The sequence below is a fragment of the Leguminivora glycinivorella genome, chromosome 8, assembly GCF_023078275.1.
Source record: "Leguminivora glycinivorella isolate SPB_JAAS2020 chromosome 8, LegGlyc_1.1, whole genome shotgun sequence".
Classification (NCBI taxonomy): Eukaryota; Metazoa; Arthropoda; class Insecta; order Lepidoptera; family Tortricidae; genus Leguminivora; species Leguminivora glycinivorella.
In genome coordinates this window covers 8,876,882-8,893,405 of record NC_062978.1, presented here as the reverse complement: position 1 = coordinate 8,893,405, position 16,524 = coordinate 8,876,882, and positions in this window count along the sequence as shown.

Below are 16,524 nucleotides of genomic sequence, written 5' to 3'. Positions count from 1 at the left end.
TAGGTTTAATTAGCTTTAAAACGATACCTCTCGCATATGGATCCGTAAAATAGGACCTCAAAAATATTGAATACTTTACTACGGTCAGCGCCCATTTCTGCGACCGGGCAGAGTGACTCCTGCTAAACCAAATTCGTAATTACATGGTTATATATTATCATATACCGATGAAACTTATATTTTTAGAAAGAGCATGAATAGACGCGATAATTTTATAATAACATCAACTGCGGTAAAGTTATTGTTTATTGAGTTTTTTCTAGTACTTGTGCAATTCATGCGCGATAAAAAACACATATTTTCAAATATTTCGTAAACGGTTACTTTTATGAGTATAGTTATTTTAAAACAATTAAAGTAGGTTTAATAAGCTTTCAAATGACACCTCGCACGAACAGATTGGTGCCATAGGACTCGAGATGTGAATAAATATCTATGATGGTCGGCCGCCATCTTTCTCCCCCCTTTTTCTCAACCCGTCCCCCCCTCCTTAAACTAAAACAGGTCAATTCGTAATCTGGAGATAACGAGGAACACATCCATACCTGTTTTAGGTATTTAGAAGAGATGTCGACGACTTTTTGTAAAAGAGGTCGTTTGGTCCCTGATTTGCATCACATTGCGGGCGGGATTATTTTGTATGGATGTAAAGAAAATATTATATTTCTTTAATCCATTGCTCAGTGCTGAAGGCCGGTGAGCAGTGACAGGTTGCATACGGAATGCCATAGATGGCGCTATTCATGACGGCGTTCTGCGCCGTCGTTAAAATAGAACGGTTGCTAAGCGATAGAATAAAACTCGTTATGTCACGTATGTCATGAAAATGCAAATTAGCTAACGATAAATAATTTAATAAATAACATAAAAAGGAATTGTAAGAAATAGACTTAAAATGTCGTTTCTCTAATTTCAGGTGTATTATATTTTAGTTTAAAAGTGTAAATATCCCTTTTTTGTAATATTTAAAATAAAATCTCTAATTTCAGAGCAACGTCGTTGTTTATTTCAAGTTCTAGTAAAATAAACACTTAAAAACATTTATTTCGATTTGAAGTGAAAGTTACCAATAAGTTTATTTGTTAACTCCTATTCTCACCACAGTTAGAGATTGGACTGTATTAGCTTTACCCACTGTGTAACATGGTGGGGTGCAGCCTGCAGGTTTCCGTACCGAAGAGGTATGGAACCCTTGTAGTGGTACTGTCCGTCCACGCGTTCTATCACAATAAGGTACAGCAGGGCAAATCTCGACTGGGGGTCAATTATAACTAATCCATTTTTTCCACTACTACACTATGATGTTGAGTTCTACATGTATCCACTGAACACGTCTACCATATATAACCGGTGGACACTCTATTTAAATTTTAAATACTCTATTTAAATACAAACAATGTAAAACATAGAAAAAATGGACCAGTTATATTTGCTCCCCAGTCGAGATTTGCCCCGCTGTTTAATAGTTTAATATTGGGTCGCTTTAGTTTAATATTGGGTCGAAATATTACATATTTGTCTAAGTTCTACTCATGTTAATTATGAGTGATAGGTGAGGTCTTTTTCTAGCTACAAGTATGTATGTATGAGACTTCAATAGGTACCCTTTATATTCCAACTGCCAGGTCCATTGATGTGAAAATGTATTGATTATAAAAATTGCTTCTTATATTTGCTAAGCTTACTACGACGTAATTAGCGCCGGCTACTCATTAATTAAGCCCGGGATCTCGTAATCACTCCCGTTATTAGGCGCACCTATTACCGGTCGGTCGTTAATAAAACCCAAGCTTTTAAAGAGATTAAAGGGATTAATGTCGCAACGTTATTGTTTCGCAGTGAGAATGAAAGGACAGTAGTGCGCGGTAGGTACCGGCAGCGGGATAGGTTGATCAATCATGGAGCCTACCCCTTCTAGCCCGCCCCGAGCGCGAAAACAAACGGTTGCCTGGCAACGGGGCGCGGGCGCGGGCGCCGCGGGCACCCACGCGCTCCCCACATCACATATGACACACAACTTTACACTTGTCTTGATATACGGACGAGCCCTAACATAATAATAGACTTTCCTTCGTAAACAACTACTTAAGAATATTTTGATGGTGATTTATGAGCGTGAAATCATATGAGTAGGCTGGTTATGTAAGATGGTATCGGGATAACAAGCAACTTCTCGTTGCTGGGTAGGTATTAAAATATAAATAAGCGGTAAATAAGTGTTATGACTGGCATTTAGCTGAACAACTGGTGCTTTCCGGATTTTTATTTGGAGAAAACACTTTTTAACTTTCAGATGTTTTAGATAATTATATTTTACATAACATATACAGTATGAATGTTGGTTGCTATTTACCTACTTAAGCAATTGGGGTTAGGTCTAATGATCATCACAGAGTTAGATTACGTAACTATGTCGTTATCATGTGGACATACTTATATCTGAACTTAATAATTTTTAGTTCCCCGCCAGTGGCAAACATGCATACGGTCCGCTTGATGGTGAGCAGCTGAGCAGTCTCCGTAGTGTATGGACGCCTGCCACTCCAGAGCTTTTACCTGCGCTGTATTATAATAATACGTCAACATGGTATATACATAGAAATACCTAGGTAGGTATGGTATGTATTATAGGTATATGGTAGGGTAACCTTGTTACCTATTAAAAGTACTTACCTACGGGTAGGTACGACTATCTAGGTATGTATATCATAAGCTAAAGGAAACACATACAAAACTGCAGAATCTAAAAAGTAATACTCGCATCCAAAGAGCGCTTTCTTTTTGAAAATGAGTTGTTATGTTTGTAGATATAATTGGGGAAAGGGAGAGGTCCTGGCGCGCGGCGGTGATCCATCATCCCTCCACTGACCGCTGCCCCCACCCTCCCCTTTCTTACTTTTCACTTTCTCTACATATTTTAAGGAGAATCAAACTTTTGTTCGCCCACTCAGTGTATTTTCCCCGCGGAGCTGTAAGAGAGTCTCGCGAGTGGTAGCTTCACCGACGCATGCCGCCACCACCGACCTCCAACATTTCACAAATCTTATCTATCTCGTTACTCACTTCACGTCTATCTTGATGTAAAAATCTTTTAATGTTAAAGACTTCTTATTCCTTTGGGAACATACTTATTTTTGCCTAACCTATTGTATTGCCCTTATAGAAAAAGTTTCAAGTTCTTTATTTGTATCGATTTTGATACAATTTATGCTTTTTAAGGTAACTTGCCCGGAATAGCAAGTGCGGGTTAAATAATTACTTGTTAATGTATAGAGCGCGCTGCAGCCGCACAGCGGGTTATATATGGGTGAATTTATACCCCAAAAATATTTTTTTACAGTATTTTTGTCCTGTACGATTTTAATTCGGTACGTATAGGTATTTACATTATCTGCTGTCCTATCCCATATTATCTAACTACATACATAGTTAGGTTGTATTGAGAAAGTTGTAGGTAAGTATTATTAGATTGTTTCAGCACCTGTTAATCGTGGGTGGTTGAACTAGATAATTGGCCAGCTATTTAAGGTTCTACATAATTTAATTACTTTAATTAGATATGTGTTTTCCATATTTAAGGTCCGGCTTGGGCCATGAAGTCGGAAACCCTAATCAGACAGTTAATATCAGTTAATATTGACAGTATGTTTGAAATTTTTGGATAACCCTTTGGAATAATAAATAACATGAAATTGCTATGTGTAAGTGTACCGATATTGTGATTATTGTATAGTTATAGAACTCTGTGTTCATAAGAATGGGTCAAAATTATTGCAACAGCCAATCCATTGCGAGTTAATGTATTAAAGAGCTCTTCTTTGAACTCATTTAAAATACTATTAATAATTTTAGGAACTGTTGATTTGTCTACTGTTGTCGAAATATCTTGGGCTACTTGTTAATAAAAGGGACCGACCGACAGGTTTAAAAAGCTTAAATAAATAATTAGCCAAATTATGTACTTAACAGTAGTACGCAACGCAACTATTATCTATAAGAGAACCTAACTAGTTACCCATAAGTATAGGTAGTAAACAATTACATTAAAGTTTGTGTAGTTAGGTTGCAATGCATTGGCATGATTCAGCGAAAGCTCAGAGATGAGGGTATTGTACAGCATCGCAGTGTCTATAATAAATGAACGCACGCGGGGGACGCTGACCAATGGCAGCCCCTCCCTCAATCAATATGATGGACTCGCCCGCGAGGGGACGATCGCTCACTGATTTTTTCCCTCGCTGACAGGGCTCGGGAGGACGCGTTTTTGCGCCCTCCGTGCAGTCCACACGAGAAGGGAGCTAGCAATTAATAAGTGCGCGCGGTGGCCGGCCGGCCGCGCGATGTGTCGCGGCCCGGCCCGGCTCCCGCCGCCGTCGCCGCTGCCGTGCCGTCGATATCTCCCGCCGAACACTCCTTTTTCTTGTTTACTTGATAAGCGTTTATTGCTTTTGTTTGCCCACGTTGTAAATATCGGCCGCTTTGTCCCGGCGTACCTACTCGTAATTCTAGCTTTTATTACTTCGCTCGAATTGATAAACATACATTAAGATGTTCGCGTCGTCTTTTATTTTATTCATAAGAAATTTCTCTTTCATCAAAAGTAATTAAAAAGCAATTAGACTAGATTGCTAAAAATTTATATACAGTCAAAGAGAATCTCTCGAAAACATCTCGCAGTTTGAAACATCGAAATCTTAATCTAAGTTTAAAATTTTCTCCGAGAATCGGCAAATTTTGCACTAAGTCATTAAAGTATAAAACTTCGGTCATTTCGCTGGCGCTGCTTAAAAGCCTTTTTAGGCGCAGAAAAGTAATCTTTCATTAGGGCGGGGTGGAGCTAAAACGGAAGTTCTCTTTGAAAGGAAAATTACACTTCGGATGTGCCAGCGTGCCGTCCAGGGGAGATGGATTTTAATTACGTCAAACAAAGTTGGTAAAGTGAAAGTTTGTCGGGTAGGTATCCGCGAGGGCGCGGGCGCGGGCCGGGCGGCGCGCGGCTCGTATCAATCAAGCGGGCTCGTTACAACTCGCTAATGACTCGCACTCAGCCTCCGCTCTCGCGGCTTCATTTGGACAAGGACGCGGCTCATGCTCGTTACAGACTCCGACAAACTTCTCACTTCGCCGAATTAGCTACCCGACGCTTCTGGCAATCATAACGAATCTTACTAAGCGAATTATAAACGAAGAACACTGAAATTGTGCGCGGAGTCAGTCAGTCGTAATAATTTATCTTAATTAAGTAGCGTTTTGTAAAAGGTTTGTGGCTCGTTATCGTATCTAGTGCTGCGTGGCTTCGAGCGGCCCGCGCGCGATAAATTAGACGCGCCCGGTGTCGTTGGCGCTATGGAAATGGAATGGTATTGCTTCGCAGGCGTTAATCAGAATCCAGCCGCCATTAATTTGATTAGGGTTACTACTACTGGGCGTGGGCCTATCAATCCCGCATTACCATGTCGCCGCAAGGGCCGTGTCGCGCGATAACTATTATTTTATGCCGGTTTAGTTGTTAATGCGTAGTGTTAATAGATGTTAACAGGTATGGTTGAAGATAAAGCTGGATTCTTATTTTATGCTTAGCTTAAGTGAATTTGCATATTACTTTTTTATTTTATTTTTTTCCATTGCTGTACTCTTTTTGTGTTATGGTAATAAACGTATTTACGTACGTACGTTTTTTTTAATTATTTTGTAGTTATGAGTAATAAAAAAGTAACTTAAAGAGCCAATAGTGAGTAATGTTATAATTATGCTACACTACATTATACACTATTTTGAGACTACGACAGGGTTATAGCCGACTCAGCATGCTGATTCTTCTAAATGTTGACTGTTAACAATTACTATTTTATGCCGATGCCGGTTTAATTGTGGAAATACCCGAAACACATTCTAAAGAACAATGGTAAATTGTCGCGCTTCGTTTGCTAGTTTTGCTACGCAGCCAGCTTACTCATTTATCTTCGAATACTAACTGAAGATTTATATCTCTGTAGGTACCTACATTTTTATCAGTTATTATTTCAATGATTTTCATACGTTGCTCTCGTCCAATACTGCCCCACTATTCGGTATGTATTCGCCACTGAAGATATGTTGGCTGGTAATTATGATGGTGGCGATAATTTAATTACCTACCTAATATGATGATGATGATCATCCGTGGTTCTGCTAGCTGAGCTGATTGAGGTACTATTGCTTAGACGTCCTCGAACATAAAAGGGGCAACTGACAGTGCGCAGTCTGCCCAGTACCTCACAGGCTGATTGGCAGCAGCAGTGATAACCCTGGCCCAGCACATCCCTGACCGATTCGTGCTGAACACTTTTAGGTCAATTAGGCAGTAGGGTGGAGCGAAAAAACACTTTTCTGGAATTAGCAAACCTAATAGTTATCATTCAATGCCCCTTAGTCTATGAAACCTATGTGCAAAATTTCAGCTTTTTAAATAAACATCTTCAGCCTCCGCATTAGGTTTGAAATTTTGAAAATCTCATACAAACCTGAAAATTCAACTTTCAGATAAAAATTTTTTTTCGGCAACATTATGTTCAGTATACATTATTGATACATATTATTACAAGAAACTACCAAAAGTTGCGAAAATAGCGTTAAAAATCGCCATTTTTCAGTATTTTAGTGGCTATTTTGCCCAATGTACTGAAACTAGGCAAACTTTGGCGATTTTTGACGCTATTTTCGCAACTTTTGGTAGTTTCTTGTAATAATATGTATCAATAATGTATACTGAACATAATACTGCCGAAAAAAATTTTTTATCTGAAAGTTGAATTTTCAGGTTTGTATGAGTTTTTCAAAATTTCAAACCTAATGCGGAGGCTGAAGATGTTGATTTAAAAAGCTGAAAATTTGCACAAAGGCTTCATAGACTAAGGGGCATTGATTGATAACTATTAGATTTGCTAATTCCAGAAAAGTGTTTTTTCGCTCCACCCTATTAGGCAGCGTCGCGGCTCGCCCGTGCTCGCGGCTAATCAGGGCCGCGCCAATGTTATGCCGTGTTAATTTGACTAATGTCACAGGATTACACCCGCGAGTGACCGCTACTTACCACAACACTTCATGGGCCTTGTGTCCTTGCTGTAAAGGTTAGTCAGTTGACGGGTGCTAATGATGGTAAGTATATGGCGTAAAGGCTGAAGGATTACATTACAATACACACTGACGCGTTACGCCAATGTATATAGGTAGTATAAACTCGTAAGTACTTATTACCGTCGTAGATTAATATGAGAGTGTTCAGAGGTTTTTAGTTTTGTATTATAGATTATGATACCTCTAATATTTAATTGTAAGTACATAATAGGTAAAAATCTAAAAATGCTGGGTAATGTGGAATATTTTTTTAGCAATTTCGTCCCCCGTAAGTATCTTAGGTAGATCGTATACCTAAGTATTATTAGTTAGTTGTCCTTATGATCTCTGGCTCTTGATATCAAATGTCATACTAGTGTGCTGGTCGCGCGCGGCAGATGTTCAACTTTATTATCTACACATTATTTTAAAACTAATCTTCGAATGCACAATTGAAGCGGGTTGCGTGTTTTTCAGAGATACCGCTGTGTAAAGTGATTAAAGTGTAAAACGAATGCGGCCGCGCGGGCATCAATCCGCGCCGGACCCGTGTCGTGCCCGTACACAATTAGGCCGCTACTTAACCAATTAGAGGTGAAACAATCGCCCCCATCGCGCCCGCTGTGTGAATACGCCCCTATCACGGAACTCGCGCTTTCTCTACTCTATGATACTTTAAAAGGCTCATTACACAATATTTACAAAAAAAGAAAACTCGTTCTCCCATTCGGACGCTCATAGGGGACAATTTTATTTCCATAGTGTGATTGTTGGCGTCGTATCGTAACCCGCGTGTACATAATTCAGGGCAGTTGACGTTGGCAGGCGTTCGGTAATAAATAATTTTACTTTGACCAATTTAGTCTAGTTTGGGACAAATTAAAGTAGTTTTTGGTATAATACTCCTTTTATTATAGGGTTTTCATGTCGATTACGTTTTCGTATGTAGTTAAATTAAAACTTTTTGTATAACTGTTAGGTAATAGTAGGTAAGGATACTTACCCAAGTGCGCAAGGACTTACAGGGTTTTTGATAATAAGCTTTTGTTGTTATAGCAGGACTGGAAGTTATTAGTCAGGTAGGTACTTTGACTATACCCTACGAGTAAATATTTAACCTCAAATAAACATATTACTTACGTTATATTCAAACAATCATATAGGATTCAATACCTAATTACTATTAAAAGCGTGTACGAATAACCATAAGTACTAATATTATAAATGGGAAAGCGTGTGTCTGTGTTTATTTGTCCGCCTTTCACGGCAAAACGGAGATACGAATTGACGCGAGTTTTTAAGCGCAGATAGTTGAAGGAATGAAGAGTGACATAGGCTAATTTTTATCTCTTTCTAACCCTCCACTTCCCTAAAATTGTGGGTGGAAGTTTGTATGGAGCATTTCACCATTTTCGAAATTAAAGCGATTGAAGCCGCGGGCAAAAGCTAGTATAATACCAATATTTAATACCTATTGTCCTGTATATATTGTAAGCCGTCTTTCATACCCAATTGACATTCAAAGCATTAAACTTTGGTTAAATTTAATGGAGTAGATTATGTTAAAACCGAATCCAAGAGTGAAGAGGGAACCGTTTGAAGGCGACATGAGAGTAATCATAATAAAATACATCTCGCCGACTGCAACTGAGTGATAATTTGTAAATATATGTTCACAAATTGTTGGTACAGTCGCACTCACAGTATTTAGAAAGACAGAAAAAATATTTATTTGGTATAAAAACATATAACATATATTATTAAATAACTTCACTATCTACTTGGCGCTAGATAATATTATTTACACTAGTAACGTAATATGACGGATATTTTTTTTAAAGACATACCTAATTATAGTACTTAAAGATAATATCTCGTGGTCCCGATACCTTGTTAAGACTATTAGGATACTAGTAGATTACCTACCTTTACTTACCAAAATACAATTGAGTAGGTAGTTGAGAAAATACCTGTAGTTTAAAACTAAATACTTACGTTGGTTGAGGTAACTGGTGACCGAAGAGCTGGCGACTTCCTCGCACAACGTATCAGCGTTGCGATGCAGCGAGGAAATCTCGCCAGTATGAATGTTCTCAACTAGTACGCAGCGATAAAAATTAAAATAATTAAAACTAATTTCTACTAATACGGACACCTTATAATGTATATAATTTAAATAGTTAGATTTAAGATTAATATTTGCATGCCGCCCTTGGCTAAATATGTGATACCGACTACCGACTGCTGATTTATATTCTGTCCAACTTAATGTACCATATTTAAGCAAATAAATTATATTCTATTCTATTCTATTCTTTTGTGTACAACTGTACTAATGAAACTCGTCCAGTTGTCTTCAATTGGGCGAGAGGGCATTAATTCGTTTGTGGGCGACGCCATGCGGGAGCATTTTGTGATACCGGCTTGTTTGCATTCACTATCCTCATATTATTTATATTATATCATGCGTGCCTTACAACTGTGGGTCTACATAACTTCAGTTGTAGGTACCGATCCATTATTAATACGATACCTTATATTATTCATGTCAATCAGTGCTATTGTCGCATGAACGGTGGGTGAGAAATACGAAGTATTCAAATCCTAATTTTAGATTCTCGCTCAAAGTTGCATCAAGTTTTAATAAAGCTAAGCCCCGCCTCTTCGTTTGATTGGCTGGGTAACCCTTCCACCGCGAAAGGGTTATTATTAGATCCCTGCACCGCGCGCGCGCCGCCTCGCTGCTGCCGACTTTTACGTTTTTTACCAGCACCGGTTATGTATTTTTTACTCGCACGTTCTCGCGTTTTGATTGGGTGAAAGGGTTATAAATAAATCTGACACGGAGAGAGGCAGGGCCAAATGTCAATGTGAAAGGGTTGCTCTTTTATTGTTGTGCTTATACTTATATGCACATAAGGGACCTTTTAGTTGGGGTTAAGTGCATATATTGGTATTATTGATGACAGGCGGCTGTGGCTGCTTACTCTCAAACACTTAAAACATATATATAGCATAGCACAATGACTATTGTATTAATAGCGAACACATTATGCCTCAATCCTATCGCAATATTCACACGGAAAAAAAATATTTTAACAATACTACCAGAACGTTTAGTAAAATAGATTTATCGTAACTGATACTACAATCTCGTAATAAAAACAACTGTATTGTTACGTTTACTATATTTAGAATTCAATAGAACTAAGCAAACATTAATATGCACTAAACAGTTCTGTTTGAATTACATATACGAGAACTCTAGTTTTATTTACAACTAATAGAATAAAGGTTACGATAATTCTATTAACAAGAAGCTTCTTGTAATGCCAAAAAAATAAAAATTATCTTTACAATCTTAATCTTAGCGGTTACTATCACAGTATACTTCCTGTAACTTTTTTATACGTTGCCATTACTTTGTAGTTCTCGTAAAGAAATAAAAAGAATATTCTTGTAATGTAAACTCAACGAAGAGTTATATTTAAAAATATTAAGTTTGTATAAATATGTACGCATCGCTGTCAACTCTATTATTTGTATCGTAGCGAATGCCATCGCAGTATAGTTGATATGACTGTTTTATAAGTTGGTATTACTTTGCAGCTCTTGTAAATAATGACAATAATATTCTCGTAATGTATACTGGTGAACAAATAGTTCTGTTGAAAAAGTATTTTGTTAGTATAAATATGTGTTTCGTTTTTGTAACGAAACGCCATGTTTAAGTACCATTGTATATCTTAGTGAATGCTATAGCAGTATAGTTGATTTTACTTTGCGCCTCTTGTAAAAAATAACAATGATATTCTCGTAATATACACCGAAAAATAATTGTTATAACAAAAATATTGTCCGCATAAATAAATGTTTTGCTTGTGTAACGAAACGCAATGTTTTGCGGCGTGGTCGGCGGCCATTTACGTGTCATGAGAGATCACGCGTGGACGCGGATCGCAATAGGTTATATTATTTATCGTTAAACGTACTCACTACGTATTATCCATTCGTTTGGTAGTTTCCATTTTAGGAAATGGATGAAGAGGTGCAAAAACTCTTGCAAGGATGGGAGATGGCAGAGTTGGCAAAAGCAGGTGAGTCACATACCGTACATCATGTAGAACTTAGTAGATAATTAGAATGGTGAGTAAAAAGGCATTTAATGTTGTATTCATTTTACATTGCATACAAATTCATACGACATTACGTGGGCAAAATCTAAATACTGAACTAATATGGACTGTCCACGATAAAAAGTGGTCATACATAACATGATAAATCTTTCTTCCTGAATGCACATTTTGAAGCAATATTATATTTTGATAAATCTGTATACATAAAACTATATAATAATTAAGGCTATTCCTTATAATGCTTTAGTGTGTCTGAGGTTTCGCCGAATGTATACCATCAAGCATTTCATTTCTTGTACAGTGTTTTTTAACAAACTTCGCACGCTTCCTGGCACAATTTTATAAATACTTATATTTTTATAAGCTGTTTTACACACATTAGAATGACATCTTAGCAGACAAAAAATACTTTTTGTAACTCATTTCGACTTTTGGTAGTCAGGAAGACTTTCTACTCCAAGCACTGACAGTTGTTTTTGTATGGAGAGCCAAAAAGTGTCAAAAATTCGAATTCAGCAAAGTTAGAAAATCTCAGTACTTTCTTAATCTGATTACAATCAGAAAAATTATTACTATCGTAAAATCAGTATGTAATAGGGTATATTTTGGCTATTATAATTAAACATTAAAAAAATATTTTTGTCATTAAAACTGTTGTACTTAAAGACTGCAAGAAGACACTGTACAAAAAAAATATTGTTATCATGAGATACATACTGCTAAAATTCATAGGCCACCTAAAGTTTATAATTTGTTTGTATTTTTATAATGTAGTTTAATATCTACAAATTATTTGACAAACATGCTGCTTATAAATTCTCATTATTCTCAAGATTTACCATGTTATATATGACCACTTTTTATCGTGGACAGTCTTTATATATATCTGAAGTGGACGTAGAATATTACTTAATGTAAAATTTATTCATAGAAATTTTAATGTCTTTTTCAGATGATTTACAATGGTTGCAAGTTTCCTGTGACCCATGCCATACTGTGGAACAAAAGTGGAAAAATTCTGCAAAATATAAATTTTGGACGAAATGAAGGACGGTTCTATTAACACTGACGAATATATGAACAAAGTCTTGCACTAAGGATCGTTGAAATATATTTTTTAACAAATTATTTATAATTATTTTATTTACTTTCAGATTCACCAATTTTCACCGCTCATAGCATCCATTCCATATGCTGGGTGACCCAGGTTTCCGGATCCCAGTTTCAACTCTAGGCTTCTGTCTCTTGGAACTGGTCCTAGCAACCTGCATTTTTATCGGTAGGTACCTATGAATTTGTCTGTGCACTGTATAGACAACATTTCTTGTAAATATAAGAAAAGGTTTGTTGTCTATACAAGGTGGTACAGTAGGATTAAAGGCTGAGCCACGCCAGATACGTGTACGTAGACGTGCGCGTAGCGTACGCGGTGTAAATGACGAATCCTCATTAGAGATTACACCGCTTGTGTGACGTGTTTCCCGAGCGGTGTATCATCTCTTTTGAAGATTCGTACTTTACAGCGAGCACGCCACGCACACGTCTACGTACACGTATCTGGCGTGGCTCGGCCTTTAATCCTACTGAACCACCTTGTATAGACAACAAACCTTTTTTTACATTTACAAGAAATGTTAGTTGTCTATACAGTGCACAGACAAATTCATAGGTACCGATAAAAATATAACACGTTAACGCAATTGTATATTTATTAGAGAGTACCATAAATGCAGTTGCTGTAACTAACTTTCTTGTTCTATCAACCATTTAATGAAGTTTACATAAATGAAGAGAATGTAATATATATCAGATGACTTGTATTCTTAACGATACCTATTATTGGCCTAACTAAAGTTTTATAACCTTTACAAGAATTTCTTGTCGAGTTTACATTATTTTGTTTATTTAGACACTCCATTTGTTATAAATACTGAATAATCTAGTAATACACACAATTTGACTGTGTGACCCTTACAATATTTTTATTTTATGATACGTAATGTATATATTACCTTTACAAGAATATATTGTCAAGGTCACATTTCATTTATTAAGCTCTGCAAGAAAATATTATTTATTTGTACGGTCCACGTGTTATGATTACTAAATATTCTAGTAATACACGCTATTTTAATGTGTAGCAATTACAAGATAACTAGTTCACTAAGCTCAACGCATTTAAACAGACTAGTTTAGTTATTTATACTATGTGAACAATTGTCCCAGAATTTACTAGATTTTCTCGTTCAGATTACACTATTCAGGTATCATGGACGAGACTTTTTTCTCCGTGCACGCGCGTAGCAAATTGGCGCAGATCTGTCGGGCTCATGTTTTTGGAGGGTTAACGTTAAGCTGGTACATTTAAAATTAACTTTTGTTGCTTTAGGTTTACGCGAGCGTCGGCCATAAAGCAGCCGCGAGGAGCTGACGTGACGCTCGCAACTACGCGGGGATTACACCGACACCTTGCACGTTAAATTTACGTCCGAACGCTTGTCAACGCGGTTTAACGTTCATCTGCACATCTCTATTTAAACGGATTAAGCTTGTGTTACAAACGCAATAATATGTTTGATTAATAGTCGTTGACATTTTATGAGCATGTGATATTTACCTCAGTGCCTAAGTACGGCGTGAGTTATGTTATGAAACTCATCAGGGGTTTGGTTTATTTTCTAAAAGAGACGCCGCAACGCAAGTTGCAACGCTTGGTCGTAATTATCTTCCCGATCTTTATAAAAGATGAAAGATACTATGTATACCGTCGCTACCTATACAGATAATTGAATACCCAAACAACCCTAATATTTTAAAGTTTCCATCTCGAAGTCTGACATATTTTGCGGCGGCTCCATAAATTATCTATTAGCCGAACATCACTTGACATGGCCACAATGGGCGAATAGTTTTGTGCAAGCGGTGCAAGTCACACAAAGAGTGCGAGCGTAGGTAGAACCCTTCCCCACCTGCATTCCCACGATGCAGAGTAGAAAGTTGAACTCGTGTGGCTATAGAAAAAGTTTGCGCAAACAAAATTGCTGTCAAACATGGAATTTTGTTCAGTGGTCCAATCTGAGTATAGCATGTTAATGCGTGCGTGGGAAAGTACCTGTGAGAGCATTTCACCCGTGTTTGGGGTTTATATGACCAGCATTGTAAGTTTTAATGTTACAATAAAATAAAATGTAGAAACATAAATAAAATGTGTAATAGATAATTTATATTACATTATCTAATCGCTACGTTTCATTGTTTAAATGTTGATTAGGCATTATTACTTTTTTTAAAGATACTCTCGAACCGCCTTTCGGGGCAGGAATTGAACCCGCGTCTCCAGCATTCTGGACTAAAATTATATTCTTAGTAATTATATTCTTAGTTTAGCTAACTTTTTTTATGCATGAATGAGCGGTTGCTAACTTATCAGCCAAAATTCCAGCCAAATTCATTTATATTATTAGCGGAGGTTTAATATTGATTAGGTAGAATTCAAATAGCACGACATACTACGTACCTATTTATTATTCGCAATTGCAGAAACCAATGTAGTATATATTATTTATATAATTCTTATTACGGCCTGTTCGACGCGGTCAGCCTCCGTTCTGTACCAGTTTAGTTCAGAATGTTGAGATAACGTATCTTTGAGAATGTGTAGGTATATTTTTTTAAGTAGTTAGGTAGGGCCTATACGTATGTGCAAGTGCATTACTTTTCTAAAGCCTTCTTATTCTTATCTGATACATTTTATACATATTTTGCGAAGTCGACCATTATAAAAAATGCGTTTCACATTAATCCTTACCCATTGCGCATCCATTCATTGCATTTACATAGAAATGTCTAAAGACTGTAATTCGAGCACAATGAGATATCACATGATCTGGAGAAAAAAAAGAAAGGGCCAAGTTCTCACGTGTTCCTACTTAAAATTCGCTGCAGTATCGGTGCGTTGGCAATCAGGCGCATCGGATGCACAAAAACGGAGGTCAGTGGGAGAGAAACTGGGGCTCGGATTGCATCGCGACCCTTTCACTCTCGACGCGTACCTGCGCTTTTTACACTCTTCCCGGAATCGCCGCCGAACTGCGCCTGCGCACCATGCTTCTCAAACTTCTGGAGCTCTTGGGGAGCTGTCATTTAATTTAAGGGTTGAGCTACCGGTATAGCTACTAGACAAGGAGCAGGAAGGCCGGAAAGTTTTTATTTGAAAGATCGGACAAGTTTATTCAACAGAAAGATGACGATCGACAGTTCAGTGGAAACTAGATAGGAATTTCAAGTAGTCTTGTAATTTTATCAGGAGGCGGAGAATTTTGTGGAATGGTGGAGGGTATCTAATACAAATATATTTAAACGTGCATATTTAAGAATCTTAAACATATGTATAGCAGTGTTATAACTATACTGCGACGATAGCGATAAAATCATGTCCTAAAATATTGTTTGATATGAGGTGATTCAGAAATAACTTATTTGCATCTTATCACCCTCCTTTTTGATGACCTGTAGGTAAGCTTTGAAAAGATTATTATTGATACCCAGACTGCGTAGCCGAATGCACAAACGCTCACGATAGTATCTAGCTCTTTCGTAGCTATCTATCTCTATCGCTCTTGCGTATTGCGTTTCGTTTTGCAGAAATGCCAATCGGCTATGGGGCCAGAGATCGACTATAAACTTTCAAAATAGAAAACAGTTTGAGCAGCGCAGGTAGTTGCGCCAATGCGCTCAATATTTCGCAAATTCTTCTTTTACGAAAGGTCCTTAAAATAAATCAAATGTATATGGGATAGTCACAAAAAAGAGGGTTAATTACTCGGCCTTGGACTGCTTCCATGAAAGGATGGTGTTTTTTATAGAGCTAGCTTCGCATTATAAGATAGGGTATGCAATACGATATGCAACTATACATGTGTCAAACATAAATCTTAATTCAGGCATGACCGATTGTAACTAGGTTTCTACACATACTTGTACATATTATACATACCTAAGAGTACATTGCTTTAGTAAATCTAAGATTTCATTTAATTAGAATCAAATGTAATATGTATATATGCCGTATGCGTAATATTAATAATGACTAATAACATTCTACTTACCTTACTGGCTAGATAATAATTATTGAGATCGTGTTCGCACCCGCGCTAAGCTAGGACTACAATGTCCCTTATCTTGTTTTTTTTGCAGGAACATAATAGTCATAAAACATCTACTCTCTCTTTCAGACAGACTTTATCAGGTCACACGGTCTTTCTTTATTCGGACATGCCGCCAACTGCAACGT